Below are 17043 nucleotides of genomic sequence, written 5' to 3'. Positions count from 1 at the left end.
CAACTAAGTTACATGTTCTTTCAGTTCTAGGTCTTGGAAGTCAAAAAGAAAAAAGTCTGTATTTTAAGAATATATTTTAGGTTACAGAGCACAAAATGTTATTAGAAATACGACTGACCATAAATTATCGAGCATTTAACTACACAGTATGTATTCTTAAATGAAATCATTCATGAAGTTGTAGGTAGAGTTAAAACTAAGAATTAAGCGTTGTTTTCGCCCTGCCATTATGGTATCACTGCCATTAGAAGCCTTTATTAAGGGCCTTACGCAAGGGGATCTGTGCCAAGCAGTTCACAGGGATGCAGTATTTGTCCTCCAGAATCTTGCCAGCCACAGGTACCACTCTTTCTAAATTCAATTCAGACACAACAAACAAGAATGAATTTTATTTTCCTAAGATACAAAAGTCTTTACTCCTACGTGGGACTATTTCTCAGGATGGTCCAGGAGGGCAAGAGTCAATGCTCAGTCAAGACGTGCTCACTTTCACGAGAGCAGAATGAGGTCCACGTACCTGGAGGTGCCGTGACTTGTCTCCTCCCAGACAGTCCAGCTACCCCTTCTGTCACCCACCCCCACAGCCCACAGAACACAGTGGGCAATGTCAACGTTACATAGCATCAAAGGTACCTTCCAAGCCCAATAATGTCTTATCATAAAAACCTTGGGTAAAGAAAAAAAAAAGCATAAGGGACCATTTTTCCAATTAGTATTAGAAATGTTGCCTTTCCTTCAAGTACACACAAAATAAATGCTAAAGAGACAGATACAGATAAATAAAAACAGGGTGAAACAGAAATGGCTACTCAACTAGCCCAGTGTCCATTCTCCCATTTCTCTGTAGTAATACAACTCAGACTTTCAGCTGAGCACAAGATATTATATCTTGCTCCAAAGGCCCAGAGTTCTGGCCAACAAGACGCAGTGTTTAAGTCCTGTAGAGCAACTTTCAGAAACCTTAAAAGAAAGCCAAGGATGTGCCATTTGTCCTGTTTTTCTCCACTCCTCTCCTTCCTGGAGGCTGAGACCCAAGACAGTTGGACAACAGCACCCATGCAGGACAATGAAGAGGCACACTGGAGGAGGGACAGTGTTCAGTCACACGGAGCCTTAGTCCTAGTGATTAGGGACACCGCATTGGCCCCAGACGGCCTACTTCTCAAAATTTGAGAGAGAAATAAACCTCTCCCTTGGGTAAGTCACGTGCATTTCCTATTGAAGGAAACTAAAGCTATTCTAATGGCTATGTAAATTTCCCACAAATATGTAAGTTTCAACTACATATTTTTCCTTGTTTCATTAACAGAATATACAAATTAACACATAATAACATACCCAAGACACAACGGCAAATTATGCACCATATTCAATTAATGAGATGCAGAATGTCTACTGTAAATCTCTTGCAATTTTTGGGAATTAGAGTCAAAACGTACAAACTTCATCAGGCAGTGAGTCTGTAGACATTTGTTCTGAAATGGCTCGTCTCTCTTGTCCTCCTTCCTTATTTCTACAATACTAATATTTTCTTTATATTGTTTGCCATTATTTTACTGTCTGGACACATGACTTTTTTTTTTCAACTTTTTTTTTTTTTTTTTTAATTTATTTTTGGGACAGAGAGAGACAGAGCATGAACGGGGGAGGGTCAGAGAGAGAGGGAGACACAGAATCGGAAACAGGCTCCAGGCTCCGAGCCATCAGCCCAGAGCCTGACACGGGGCTCGAACTCACGGACCGCGAGATCGTGACCTGGCTGAAGTCGGATGCTCAACCGACTGCGCCACCCAGGCGCCCCTGGCAACATGACTCTTAAGTCTTCTTAAAGAGACACTAAATATGACCAAGATTTGAATAAAGACATTTGCTATGTATGGGAAGACTATTTTTTAAATATCAGTTATTCCCAAATTGATTTATATGGTTAACACAAATCCAAACAAAATCTCATAGTTAAGGAAGGGGAAAAGGCAGATATAAAAATCAACTTTGTGGATTATGTTCCTACATTTCAAGGCGATAGAAGAAATCATAGAAGAAACAAATTAATCTACTTTGACCACATTTTCAAGCAAACTCAAAAACTGCAATCAAAGCCAGCCTAAAATTAAAAAGCAAACCACAAACCTGGACAAAATATCTGTAACAAATGTGACACAATATAGCTGGCTAATTTCTTTAATGTGTAAAGTGTTGACAGCAAGTTAATAGCAATTTAAGAAAATGAAAAGGCAATGCACAAAGTAAGAAATACGAAGGGCTAATATGTATTTAAATAACTTTTCATTAATATTCAAAGACAAGTAAGCCCAAACAAGAAACCAAGTCTCAGTAAAATTAAGGAGTCTTTTATTTTTTTATTATTGTTATTTATTTATTTTAATATAATTTATCGTCAAGTTGGCTAACATACAGTGTATACAGTGTGCTCTTGGTTTGGGGGTAGATTCCCGTGGTTCATCGCTTATGTACAACCCCCAGCACTTGTCGGGACGAGCATAAGGAGATTTTTAATGGGAATTTTACAACAGTGGCTACCCAGGGTTCAAAGCTGACACGGTGCTTTCCTGCCCTGCGAAGAACCACAGCTCAGCAGACACAGAAGCAGGGACTCCGGAGGAGGACAGACTGTGAATCCTGGCTCCGAATCTGGCCTAAAGCGGGACTCAAGCACAGGTCCCACACACCCAGGGCTGCTGGGCGGACTTAGCAAGAAGGAACGTGAGACGCACGCAGAGTAGTGCCTGGCACAGCTAAGAGCTCAGTCGTGGTAACTGCTGTTATTTTTATTAGTGTAATTATCAGAAAGAAACGCCACAATGTATATACAGACCATCCAAAATGTTTCTATTCGCCAGAGTAGTCACTTAACTTCTGGGAATGTACTCTTAGAAAATAATCCAAATGTCAAATTTTTATGCATAATGATTTTAATGGCAATGCTATTTATAACTTTTTAGAGATGAAGATAACCACAATTTCTAAGAATGAGCAAACATTAAATCTCATTACCGTCACTCAGCTCTTAGGAGGACATGATCCATTTTTAACAAAGCAGGAAGAAAAGCCTGTATTGTGATGTTAAGTTGGGGGATAAAGAGCACAAAATTCTATTTACCCCAAATCTTAACTATTCATACAAATAAGCACAGAAATAAAGGCTGAAAGGAAATAATACCATTAGGAGGAGTTGTCTCAGAATGGTAAAATTATGGGTTTTGTTTTTTTTTTTTTGCTTCTTTAAACTTCTTATGCTTTACTAATTTTCTATACTGAGATTTTTATAAGTTTTTTTTTTAAATAATTGTGAACTACTGCCATGTATCACAATTACCAGGAAAAAATTAGAGAGCATTCCACAACATTAAGAAGTCAGGAATAACTGCTAAATAAACATTTTGACAAGCCATTTAACAGAGTCTGACAATTTGATTAGCAAATTTTACTTATTAGTTAAGCATTCATTAAACAGAAAAATTTTAACGTAAAGCACTAAGCAAAGTAAAATGACCCAGATAATCTACTTATTGAATTTTACATAATTTAACTTCAAGGAACTGAAATTATTTTTGAACTATAGCTTTACTTAAAAATCTTTATCCCTGAAATCAAATGTGAGCACTTGGAACAAAAAGATTGGTAAAGATACTGTCACTCTGCAAATGAGAAGAATAATCTAAATACGGTATAGTTTTCAGAACACACTAAATTACGTGATAAATGCCCGACAAGGAAGAAATAAAACTTGCAATCACCTTATCAAATTAACAGCTGCAGCCTGTGGCGAACTTCAGCAGAAAGGAGCACGCCTGGGGTCACCCTCCACTGATCTTTCTCTAATGACACACATCCATCACAGAATCCCATTGGCTCTACCCTCAGAGACATCCTTGCCACCCTGGCCGGCCCCTTCTGTTGCCTGGATTATTACACTAGCCCCTGACCTGGTGGCCGGCCTTCAGCCTCATCTCTGACCTCCTCAACACAGCAGCCACAGTGGCCCTCTTCCCGTTGGCCCTGTTCCTTCTTCCTCTGATGGCTTCCCATCTTACACAAAGCCAAAACCAAAATCCTTCCCAGGCACTGGTGGCCAAGCCTCTGCTCACTCTCTGACTTTTCTTCCAGGGACCACAGTTGTCTGCAGCCCATGGGCTCCCAGGGAACCCAGCTGCTCCTGGGAACCTGATGAACATTCCTCTACTGGCCACTGCACCCCCCAGAATGCTCTTTCTGGAGAAACTGCAGGGCACACCCCCTCACTCCTCTCAAGTCTTTGCTCAAATGTCAGTGACCCCATGATGCACTCCTCAACCGCTAGGTTTAAAGCTGCATCATTTACCCCCCTGCCCTTTTCTATCCACATAGCATTTATCACCTTACGACCTACTATATCATTTATTTATGTTTACCATTTAGTCTTTGTCCCCTCTGAATGTTGTCACTAAACAAAAGCTCAAGAAGGGTAGGCATTTCTGTCCCTTTGGTTCACTGTCTTCCAAGCATCTAGAGTTTAACTGGCACATAGTACATGCTAAATAAGTATGTATTGAACAAATGAAAAAAGCAGTACATTTCCCATGATACACATGATCACCAAGGGAAATGTGCCTAAAATTAACTTAAAATGTTACACTTCTCTCTTTAAGACCAGTGACACTTGGGGCGCCTGGGTGGCTCAGTCGGTTGAGCGTCCGACTTCAGCTCAGGTCATGATATCACAGCTTGTGAGTTCCAGCCCCACGTCAGGCCCTGTGCTGACAGCTCAGAGCCTGGAGCCTGCTTCGGATTCTGTGTCTCCTTCTCTCTCTGCACTCCCCCCACTTGTGCTCTGTCTCTCGAAACTAAATAAATGTTAAAAAAAAAGAAGAAGAAAAAGAAAAAAGGTTAAAAGAAAAAAAAAGACCAGTGACACTTAATGTGTGCACTGCTAAAGGTGACTATTGTCAATTATCAGCAAAGTAACCTCCTCATGGAGAAAAACGTACACTGAAACACGTGGAAAGAATGTCTGGAAAGAAAGATAAAGACGCTCCTTCCCCGAAGCCAGCCTCTCCTATCCTTCAATTCCTCATTTGGTCCTCCATCTGGCGTGCGAATTCATTTTTTCTTAAAAAGCAGAAACAAGAACTTTGGCAGCCGATTGCAATACTGTCACATGACACAAACAATCAAATGTTGCCATGGCCAGCAGAGTTACAACTTTGAGCCACCACAACATTATAAGGCACACCTATTCTGCCAAGAGAACGTCCTGTGCAAACCAATTACAAGGTGAGCAAGTAGCCACTGCCTCCCTATGAAACCTTCAACTCCCGGAGACACACTGGCTCTCTCATCACCTTGAGCAAAGCTCTTCCCTTGCCAAGCCGACTAGCAGCACACATTGTTTGCAAAGTTGAATTTAACTTGCAGTTAAAAAAGAAAAAAAAAAGAAAAAAGAAAAAAAACGAACCCAGCTCCATGCACTGGGAAAACAGAGATTTTGATAAGGCTCTCTTAGAGAGCCTCGGGGAACAAGATTGGACCCAAGCCCCCACCAGCTCTTCCTTGGTGGTTCTTCTCAACCACAGCTGCACCTGACAGTCACAGGGGGGCTGCGAAAAGTACTGGCCCCCACCTGCTGGAGGTCTGATCCTCATGTGCAGCCTGAGTGGAGAACCACTGACCTAACTCATTCTATTCTCTAAAATTTAGTCTCCAAATGCTCACGGCCTATGTGTATTTGTGGGCTCTCTGTACCTGTCTTTTTCCTTTTCTTCTAGCAATCCTACCTAGGGCCAAGGGCAGAGAATGCCTGTACCATGTGAGCCTGCCCTGTGACATCAAGTGGAGGGTGTCACAGTGAGTGAAGAGGAGGGTGCAGTCTAGGGGAAGTGGCACGGGGACAGAAGATTCCTCTGCTACTTGAGGAACCTTCGGTAACACGTCAGCTGTCTGGGCCTCAGATCTGGATCTGTAGAACAGAAGTGAAAGAATGACTTCTAACACTATGCTTGTAAGAATTTTTTTTCTTTTTTTTTTTAGTTTTAATGTGTATTTATTTGTGAGAGAGAGAGAGAGAGAGAGAGAGAGAGAGAGACAGCACAAGCAAGGGAGGGACAGAGAGAGAGGGAGACACAGAATCTGAAGCAGGCTCCAAGCTCTGAGCTGTCAGCACAGAGCCAGATGCGGGATTCAAACCCACAAGCCATGAGATCATGACCTGAGCTAATGTCAGATGCTTAACTGATTGGGTTTCCCAGGTGCCCTGATTTTAAGAATTCATTTAACAAACCCTTAAATAGCAATTATTATGTGCCAGGCAGCTTTCAGTCCTTTACTAACATTTCCTCTGTGAGTATTCTCATCATCCCCACTTTACATGTAGAGAAACTAAAACACAAAAAGGGGAAGAAACTTACCCAAGGTCACATTTTGGCAGAGCTGGAATTCAAATCCAAGCAATTCTGGCTCCAGGTTGGCCTGTGCAGGTCACATCACTAACGCTGGAAAAACGGCACAACTAGCAAAGTCCAAGGATCCCCCACAAGCATCCGTCACAGAGCTGGTAGCTTGGGGGTCAAGTCACTGGGCACAATTCCACTGTCTACCACAACTGGATCTTACTCAGTGTTCTGACTGCTCCCTTAGAATGGATATCGTGTGTGTGTGTATGTGTGTGTGCGTGTACATACCTGACAGGCATGCACACAAAGACACACAGATACACACCCACCTCATTCCATAGGCTGCCACATAATGTTCAATTCATCACTGCTCCCTGCCTAAGACCATTGTCACTGCCACCACTATTAATATATTCCAGTTACCAAAATATCGTAGAGGTGTTTATTTTTCAAGAGAAAAACAATCAACTACATGTCACATTCAATAAAATAACCACTTCCTATGAATCATATTCATTCCTTCATTTGTTTATTCAACACATGCATACTGAGCAACCACTGACAGAAACAGTCCCTGCCATCAAAGGATTTACAATAAGAAAAATTGTTAGAAATAAGAAAAATAATAAGAAAAAGGGAGACCAGCAATTTTGGAACAAGGATAATGCAATATAAGGCAATTTTCATAGAAGGGCTTTAAGTGTTAAGATACGTAAGTACAGAAAACTTTTGTGTTGATGTTAGACAGGCAAGAGTAATGATTAGTTCAGCTTGGGGTACAATGAGTTTAAGAGCCTGGTGGACAAGGAAGCCAAGAGCCAGTTGTCTACATGAATCAGAAGCTCAGATAAAAATGTGATCAGGAAAAAAAAAATATGGACAACAGCAACACGTGGATGGTAACTGAAGTTATCGATGTGTAGAGCATTGCTAAGGAAGAGTGTATTGAATTAGGTAAGACAAAGGCCATAAGCAATACTCCAAGAATCATCAGCATTTAATAGTTGGGAAGAGAAAAGGAAACCAGACAAGAAAGGGAGAGCCAGAAGGCAAAAAAGAAAGGGAGGGACTTACTATCTCAAAACAGTCAGGGGAAAGGAAACTCTCAAAGAATCAAGAGTCAAGTGTCACCAGAAATCAAGGTAGATTAGTACTGAGACAGGTCCATGAGTAACCCTGGTGAATACTACTGCAGGGAAACTACTAGGTGAAACTAAGAATGGAGTAGGTTCAGAATTAAGTGATCGCAGGTCCAGATATGGCTGTTTAAGACAAGGGGAGATCAGCATACTTCAATGCTAGTTAGAAGAAGTGAGTACAGAAGAAAGCGAACATACAGGAGCAAAGGAATCATCAGTTGAATAAAGCATTCTGCAAATATTTATTAAGCACTTACTGTGCATCAGGTTTTGTTCTAGATGCAGTAATACAGCAAAGACATGAGAAAGTCTCTGCATTAACAAAAAATTACCAAGTTAAATAATAATAATAAATAAGGGATTCCCAGACATTGTAGACTAACGGGCATTGTACTAGCCGTCCTGGAGTAAAAAGCTAGAAAATGGGACAAAATATGAGGAAGAAATGTTTTCTGTCACTGGACTAGGAGGCATGAGAAACAGCAAACAAATGAGGCAAGCCCCACAGGTATCGTGGGTCTCTGCTGGAGGCATTTACTGCAGTATGGTGTGAGAGTGGGAGCCCAAGCAGGGCACAGTGGTCTTGTCAGCGGAGGACACAGTGATGAGAGGAGACCGCTGGCCAGAGTACTAAAACGGAGAAGTTCTACAAAGAAGTCCCAAAAACTACAAATGAGTCCCCTCCACTCTTGGTCTGAATCCTAAACTGTATGCGTGAAGGACTTCTGGAGTGCACACAGGAACCTCCTTCAACACGTGGGGCTGCACAAGAGCCCTAGAAGACCACGCATTAGAATCAAGATAAACAAATGCTGCCATAGAGACTCACCCAAGTCATCAACAAGTACAGTTTCCCCACCAGCAGAGCACACAAGATAGACTTGATGAGATAGAGTTTATAAACATGTAACATAGCTTACTTCCAGAATAAAAATACATATTTTTTTGGAAGAAAATGCAACTTTTTTTTTTTTGAGACAGAGCATGCAAGTGGGGGAGAGGAGCGGGTGGGGGAATGAGAGAGAGAGACAGAGACAGAGGGACAGAGAGAGAGAGAGCATGCATGCAAGAGGGAGGGAGGGAGGGAGAATCTGAACAGGCTCCAGACTCAGTTGTGGAGCCCAATCCCATGACCCCAGAACTATGACCTGGGCCAAAATCAAGAGTCGGCCACTAAACCAACTGAAAAATGCAAATCTTAACCAGGAAAACAATCAGACAATATCAAGAGATGAAGCAATGACAGAGATGATGGAATTAACAGGCGAGGACTTCAAATGAGTTCATAAATATATCTGAGGATTTAAAGAGAAACAAGAACATAATGAACAAGTTGAAAACTGAAATGAAATGAAAAAGTCAGTGGATTTGCTTTAATGTACATAAACATAGGAGAAGAAAAGATCAGTGAATTCAAAGACAGGGCAATAGAAAGTGTACAGACTGAAGCATGGAGAGAAAAAGCTTGAAAAAATACCTGGGTAAACTGGGAAATCATCAAGCAATATACTATACATCTCATTGGAGTTCTGGAAGAGGGAAAATGATACCAAGATATAACATTTAACTTTTAGCAAATTAGTTAAAAATATAAGCCCATATATCCCAAAGGCTGATAAACCCCCAACAAAGTAAGAACCAAGCCAACATACCAAGGCACATCATAATGAAAATCCTTAAAGACAGTGACAACAGAAATGCTTGTAAAGCAGCTAGAGGGGAAAACAAGATAAATTACACACAGGGAACAGGAAGAGTTACTACTGACTTTTCATCGGAAACAATACAAGTCAGAAGACAATGGAAGACCATCCTTATCTTTCAGGAAGAATAAATAAAACTGTCACCTTGGAATTCTATATCCACTGAAAATGTCATTTAAAAATAGAACCAAAATTGGTTTGCAACCAAAGAAATGCTTAGAGAATTTGTTTTCAAAAGACGTGAACAAGAAAAGCTTTAAAAGGGTCTTCAGGCAAAAAGACAATGTTACAGGATGCCAAGGTGTACCTACAAAAAGGAATAAAAAGCATCATAAGTGGTACACATGGGTAATTATAAATCAATTTTTTCGGATTTTTACATTTCTTTAAGAGACAATTGAGAGTGAAAGCAAAATACAACTTGCTACAGGGCTTGAATCATATACAAAAGATGGAAAATGGTAACAGCACAAAGGGCAAGAAGGGGGAGATGAAAGTGTACCGGTTTAAGGTATTCTCGTTCACACAAAGGGATAGAATATTATTTAGAGACAAACAACAATAAATAAGTGCATTGTATATCCTAGAGCAACCAATAAAAATCAACAAGGTTTAGTTGGTAAGACAAAAGAGATAACAGGTTATACTTAAAAACATTTAATCCATAGCAAGTTCAGGGAAAAAAGGAAAATTTCTACGTGTTTTCAAGTACATGCAACTGGTATTTTTTAAGGAAAATTATTCTAATAGTCAAAGAGGATTTTCATATTAAAGCAGCCAAAAACAAATCTAGAGTTGTGTATCACCCCTTGAAATGTTATGTATTTTATTTTTACTTATTTATATTATGCAAGGTGCATGAGATAAATATTCAATGAATGAATAAACTGTGCTTTTAATTTTTTAAAATGTTTACTTTTGAGAGAAAGAGACAGAGAGAGAGAGGCAGAGCATGAGCAGGGAAGGGGCAGAGAGTGAGGGAGACACAGAATCCAAAGCAGGCTCCAGGCTCTGAGCTGTCAGCACAGAGCCCGACGTGGGGCTCGAACGCACAAACCATGAGATCAAGACCTGAGCTGAAGTGGAAGGTTTAACCAACTGACCCATCCAGGTGCCCCTACAGTGTGCTTTTTGTATAGTATCTAAGAAACTATTATCTAACCCAATGTCTCAAGATATACTCCTGTATTTCCTTCTAAGAGTTATATAGATTTAGCTAAAAAAAAGAACTTTGGGTTAATTTTTGTACAGGTGTGAAGTAGGGGTCCCAATGTTTTTTTTCCCATGGATATCCAGTTGTCCCAGCACAATGTGCTGCAGACACTATTCTTTCCTCCATTTGATGATCTTGGCACTTTGGTCAAAAATCAAGTGACTATAAACGTACGGGTTTATTTTTGGACTTTCAATTCTATTCCATCGGTCTCTATGTCTTTATGCCAGGACCACACCTCTGGGTGACTGCAACTCTGGAGTGCTTCAAAGTGAAAAGTGTGAATCCTCCAACTTTGATTTTCATTTTCATTATTGTTTGGTTATTCTGGATGCCTTGTATTTCCATGCACTTTTAGGATCAGCTGACTGATTTCTGCAACAACACAAAGATTCAGCTGGGATTTTTTTATATGAATTGTATTTAATCTGTACATCAATTTGGGGGAATAATGCCATTTTACTGATATTAAGTCTTCCAATCTATAAACACTTCATGTCTTTTCTTTATTTAGATCTTCTTTAATTTAACATTTTATGACTTTCAATGTACCAATCTTAACTTGGTTTTCATTCTTAAGATTTCACTCTTTTCGATGCTATTGTGAATATGGCTGTTTTCTTAATTTCATTTGCAGATTGTTCACTACTGTATACTATGTTTGACATGACCCAATCATCACTGGCGAAGAGGGAATATTATGAAATATTATTAATACCATAAGCCAGATAATCCAATTCTTCCAAATATGACTGCTGGAATTCCTGAGTCTTAATGAATATTTTTTTACTCTCTCTTTTTCCCTGGAGCTGACAAATTCTTAAGAACCTTGTAATTATGTATAACTGAAATATTTCATGTTAATATTCACTTGTTATTTGCAGGGAAAGACAAGATTGCAGAAAGCATACCAGTATCTCCATGTAATTTTAATTAAAAGACATCTAAAACATTAGATGATACAATGGCATTATTATCTAATCCACTGTGCTAAACATAATACATAATATTAATGATAATATCATCTATTTGGGTAATTCCAGTTTTACACAGAACAAAATATTCTACAAACACTAGTTCATTAACCGCTACAACATGGCAATGATTTGGTGGGCTCAGGATTAACATCTTCATCTTAGTTTTATAGCCAGGAAAAGTGTGTTATATAGAACAAAGTAAACAACTTCCTCAAGGTCATTCAGAAAATCAGAAGCTGGAGCTGATTCTAACAAAAGCCCCTTTCATTTGTCAAGAAGTCAGAGTGGTTTGCTTATATAAAATACGTCACTGTAGAAATGTACGTGAATCCACATTTTGTTTATGTGATCACGCTTTAAGTGTATTAGAGGTGCTATTAAAATCAAAATTACCTTATGAAACATTTTGTAAAAATTTTTAGTTGAAACAATGACTGTTAAAACTCTCTGAAAAAGCAATCCTCAATTAATGATCCTTGTGTACACTGAATTTTCATCTCACAGGTTTTTTTTTCATGGCAGTGGCTAAATAAACCCTAATTATAACATTCCTATGTCTAATTGCAGTAACCAAAGGACATTTTTGTTAAATGAAATGTAGCAAATAAATGAAATTTTTGTTAAAGATTTGTCTATCACTAAAATTTCAGATGTTGTAAAAAACCATATAAAGTTATAAAGAACAAACATCTTTCATCTGGGAAGTCAAACCACAGGCAAGAATAAGCTAAAATGGCTGCAGGATACTTTAAATTTCCAAGTATCTGTAAATCAACAGGAATTCAGGACACAAACCTTGGAAAATGTCAAAAGTAAGAAATATTTCTCAACCATAGTCTCCCATTAGTTTTGAGAACTTGTGGATTTTCTACAATAATTGGAAAAGGTTAAAACAACTGCTCTACTTCAACAAAAAATAAAAGGAAGATTATGGCAATTATGGACCAGTATTGTTTACTGCAATAATTGCTAAGATTAGAGAACAAATTAATGAATACATTATTTTATAATCAACTAGATAAGTACATGTACTGGATCAACTGAAATAGCTAAGAAAAAACAAACTGTTCCAGAACAATCTGCATCAATCCTTCATCTATTGAGAATCCTATTACATGAATACATCAGGTTTCCAGAATACACCCAAGAATACAAAATAAATAAAAACTGGTTTCTGGGTCACCAAATCAGATGCCAAAAATCCACACATTTAAAACATCTTATGCACAGGGCAGTCCCTTAGGCTGCCACTCAGAATCTAATTGTTCTAATTTCAAACAATCCTAATCAAGATTTTCCCCTGATTCTCCAGACCATAGCAATTGGACAGCAAATGAGAGACAAGGAAAGGGAAGAAAAGCAACAAAAGCCAAGTAAGGGACTGAAGAAACTGTCTCTAGGGAATCTGACAATGCAGGAGAAGTTCTCTAACGGTCCTAACATGAAAGGTGACCCAAAAGGAGCTCAAGCAGATCACCCAACAATGCTACTCAGAGTTAACATGCCCCACCCATAGGCTCAGTACTTTCAATCAGCATTTTATTTTAGCCTGCTAGTCTGTATTACAAGCACATATCTAATATTCATGGTCATGTATGGAAATACTTCAACAGAGAAGGTGGAAATCAAAACAACCATAGGGAAAATAAAGACTATAAAGAGAAGAGAAAATTTCAAAAAAAATTATTAAACTTTTCAGATATGATCAAAGTATTGCATCTATTAAACACGAACGGGAGGCTATGAAAAGGGAAAGAACAGAACAAGAACTCTTAAAAATTAACAAAATTAACAAAATGACAGGGGGAAAAACAGAGTTGGGAGTATGAAGTTATAGAAGTCTCCCAGAAAGAAAGTAGAGCATAAAGTCAAAGAAAGGTAAAAGAAAAGAAATAGAGGGCCAGTCCAGGAGGTACAACATCCAAATAATAGGAATCCCAGAAAGGAAGGACAGAAAAAAATAAAGGGAGAGAAAATCATAAGGAAATTACTCTAGAAAACTCAGAACGGAAAGAAATCAGTTCTGGGTTTAAAAGGACCCACTGAGCACCCACCACAATGGAAGGAAATTGATTTCCACCCAAGTATATCATTGTGAAACTTCAAAACACTGGGGGAAAGAGAAATTCTTACAAACAGCAAAGAGAAATCCCAAGATCACATCAAAGAAATAGAAAGCAGATTGGCTTTTAACTTCTTAATCCTGGAAGACAATGGCACAATATCTTCAAATTACTGGCAAAACTGATTTCCAAACAAGTATTCTCTAACCTATCCTTCTAAAAATGAAGTTAGAACAAAGAAATTTTTAGAGATATAAGATCTCAAAACATGCATCTCCCAGGCAGCCTGCTCTCACAAAAGATACTGGGGGATGTACTCCACCAAAACAAGAAAGTAATCTACGAAAGAAGGAAATGTGGGATACAGGAAGCACGGGATCCAGCACAGGCAAGAAGCAAATGGTATCCATGAAACACAGTGAAAAAGATCCTGTGATCAGAGCTACACAACAAATAAAGGGTACAGTGATCCAGATTTCAGCAATGTGTCTCAAGAGACAGACACGCTGCAGAATGACACCACAAACCACCTCCCCCAAGCCCTTTAACCATCTTTTCCACCTCAACACAAAATGCCCAGGTGAGCCCAACCCAGACTCTTGTATGTACTTGGTTTGTTCCAACCACAAGTTGATGGAGTTTCTACTCTATCCCTACCCCCACCCCCCAACTCTCAACAGCACTTTGAACCTTCATCCACTAAGGACATTCCTTTCACCCTGCAATGGCTACTCTGGTCTACTCTAGAGAGCTGGGGTTGGTATAAGGAATGTAGAAACAGAAAACACAGAAGTGCTCATCCCCTTTCCAGATTTCTGCCAGGCATCTAACACATGACCCACACCAACAGCCCTGTTGTGACTAGAGTAAGCCCTATGCTCCCCCCAGGACTCATCCATGACCTTGCCCACTACCCTCCCCAGAAGGGCCTGTGTAGATTCCCAAGGGTAATGAAGACCAGCCCTGACCTAGAAGCTCAGTTCAGCTTCTGTAATTATGGAAACCTGCAGTGGCAACACCACCCTTCTCTTACACAGCGAGGTGTATGTAACTCACTCAATTTTTCAAAACAACAAATCATTTTATCCAAAATAACGACGTGGTGGTTAACCTGTAAAGAAGAGCAAGGAAACATTACGGGCTTATCTCTGAGGCTGGAGGAGGGATACGTGGTGGTTTGTAAGATACTGATAATGTTTCCTTAATCTGGAAGCTGTGTACTTAGGTGTTCATTTAATATTATTCTTTAAACAGTAACACACATTTGATGTACTCTTCCTCACGTAGTATACACCTCACAATTTAAAAAAAAAAAATGAAAACAAAAATAGCCAAAAATATGGCGAAGGCATTAAGGAATGACTGGTGAATCAAGTGTTTTAATAAAGCAAGTTAATGCCTTATTAAAATGACTGGAAAGCCACAGCACGTGGATATAGGTGCAATGATGTCTGCAGCAGAGAACTACAACAAGTGCTAAGCATCCTCTATCAAAAAGTAAAACACAAAATGTAGCTGGCCAAGGAACATAGGCCACTTAGTTATGCAACTAGTAATTGTCAAATCAGAACATTCAATTAATCTGGAAAGATGTCCATCTCAAAGAAACCACTTAGTGCTGTGCTGAGTACAGTCTCGGCAATTCAGAAAACTAGATTTTTCTAAAACAACTAATTCCAGAGGCAGCATCATAACCAGTTCAGTCACCAAGCTGACTGAAATGTATTTGTGTTATCATGTGATATGCCGACATCAGATGTTACAAAACAAAGGACAAAACACCTACCGTTTAATTAATGTGGGATTCCCACAAATTCTTACCAAGTAACCAATAAAAGTTGGCTCCAGATCAATGGTATCCACTCCCAAATTGATCTTCACCTGCCCCTATGGCCACTGGGTCCTCTCAGCTGCCATGCAGCAGGCTAAGAAGGGCCTTTCAGAAGCCCAAAAGAGAGATCTGGGTTGGGGACAACCACATCAGCATGCAAGTGAGAGCTGCAATCTTGGCTGGGCCTGAGATTATCCACAGAGAGCAAAAAGTCAAGGAAGCTAAAGCCGGCAAGTCAAATCCCAAGAAATTCCAATACTGAACGGGCAGAGAGATGAAGAAGCAGGTAAAAGACTGAGCCACCGTGTCAGTGACACTGGAAGAGAACAAAGTGAGAGGGAATCGTGATTCAAGAGAGGAAGTAGAAACAGCTATTAACAGCAGCTGATAATTAGTAACAGTAATCAATAGTAAATAAACCTTCACTTCTCCCCCACCATGTGCTCCGCAGCACATGAAGCACCTGACATGGGTTATTTCACTTGAGTCGCCCAGCCTTGCTGCGAAACACCTACTACCGTCGCCCCCATGTAGAGTCTAGAGACCGTGAGAGGTGTAGTCCTAAGCGCCAATCTAGCAAGTTGGGAGAGGAGGAGGCCAGGACTAATACTCAGTACACCTAAGTTTTCAACTCCTGCAAAATGTACCAAGAGATATAAATTGAAACCATGAGAACACATGCATATATAGAGTGTAAAATATGCCTCATAAAAGGTGACATTTTCAAGGCAAGCTCCAAGATTTTTTTTTTTTACCCCAAAACCTCACCCAGACAAGAAACTAGCATTAACTTCACAAATCAATTCAAAACAAGTTTCAACAACAAAGGTTTAAAACTTCAAATTAAATGTAGGCCAATTTAGCCTGAGGGTTTTAAATGACCAACTTTCTAGGGCTGGTTTCTTTAAATCAATTATGATCGATAGAAGCCAGATGGCCGGACTGTCAAACTGGATAGAGCTGTCTGCATGATAAGGTCACCGCATCTGTCACTGGGAGACTCTGGAAAAAGTGTCACATCCAGAAACTCCCTAACCTCACAGCCCATGTATCTGAGAGAAGTCCATCAGGGATTAAGATGTGCAGTGAGGGGATTAGATGGGGTTACAGCGTCTGACAGTGTTTGTCTGTCAAATTATTGTTTGCATTTTTATTGTGGGAGTAAAGAGAGGAAACAAAATCAGAGCTCTCCACAGCCTAAGTGGCATCTAAGGGGTTTATCAAGGTATGTGATTTTATTCCTTCATCCTTAAACCTCTTTTTACCCCACCTTACTACCAACAATATAATCTTCACAGGTGCCATACCATGCCTGCTATCAGCAAGGACAGCGCCGTAATTAAATGTTACTTCTGTGAGGATACATGTGGTACAGGTTGAGACAAGATCATACGTGGTATAATTTTGTAATTTGCAAAACCATCTCACTCCCGCTGCTTCAGAAACTCACTCTGGAACAGCAAGGACTGAAAAGCCACAGCACGTCATAATAAAGGTGCAATGATGTCTGCAGCAGAGAGCTACAAAAGAGTGATAAACATCATCCATCAAAAAATAAAAAAATAAAACATAAAATAGAGTAGGTATCTTGACATTCCTCGCGAACAATGTATTTATTCACACAAATCTACAGGCACCAGGCCCCTGCGTGTATTTGTTTCACAATTTCGGCACTGGAGATGCCTACGTTTGGGGCAAAACCATCTAAAAAAGACAGGAGTAGCCGTC

General features: G+C 39.6%; 1 protein-coding gene across 1 annotated transcript in view; it reads right to left on the bottom strand.

Moving 5' to 3' along the window:
• The window catches only part of SDK1 (sidekick cell adhesion molecule 1), an 888233-nt gene that overhangs the window by 624266 nt on the left and 246924 nt on the right, over window positions 1-17043 (bottom strand). The window lies entirely within an intron of this gene.

The sequence above is a fragment of the Puma concolor genome, chromosome E3 (genome assembly GCF_028749965.1).
Source record: "Puma concolor isolate L17-30 chromosome E3, mPumCon1.1.hap2, whole genome shotgun sequence".
NCBI lineage: Eukaryota > Metazoa > Chordata > Mammalia > Carnivora > Felidae > Puma > Puma concolor.
The sequence above is the reverse complement of the archived record's forward strand: the minus strand, read 5'-3'. Positions and strand labels throughout refer to the sequence as shown.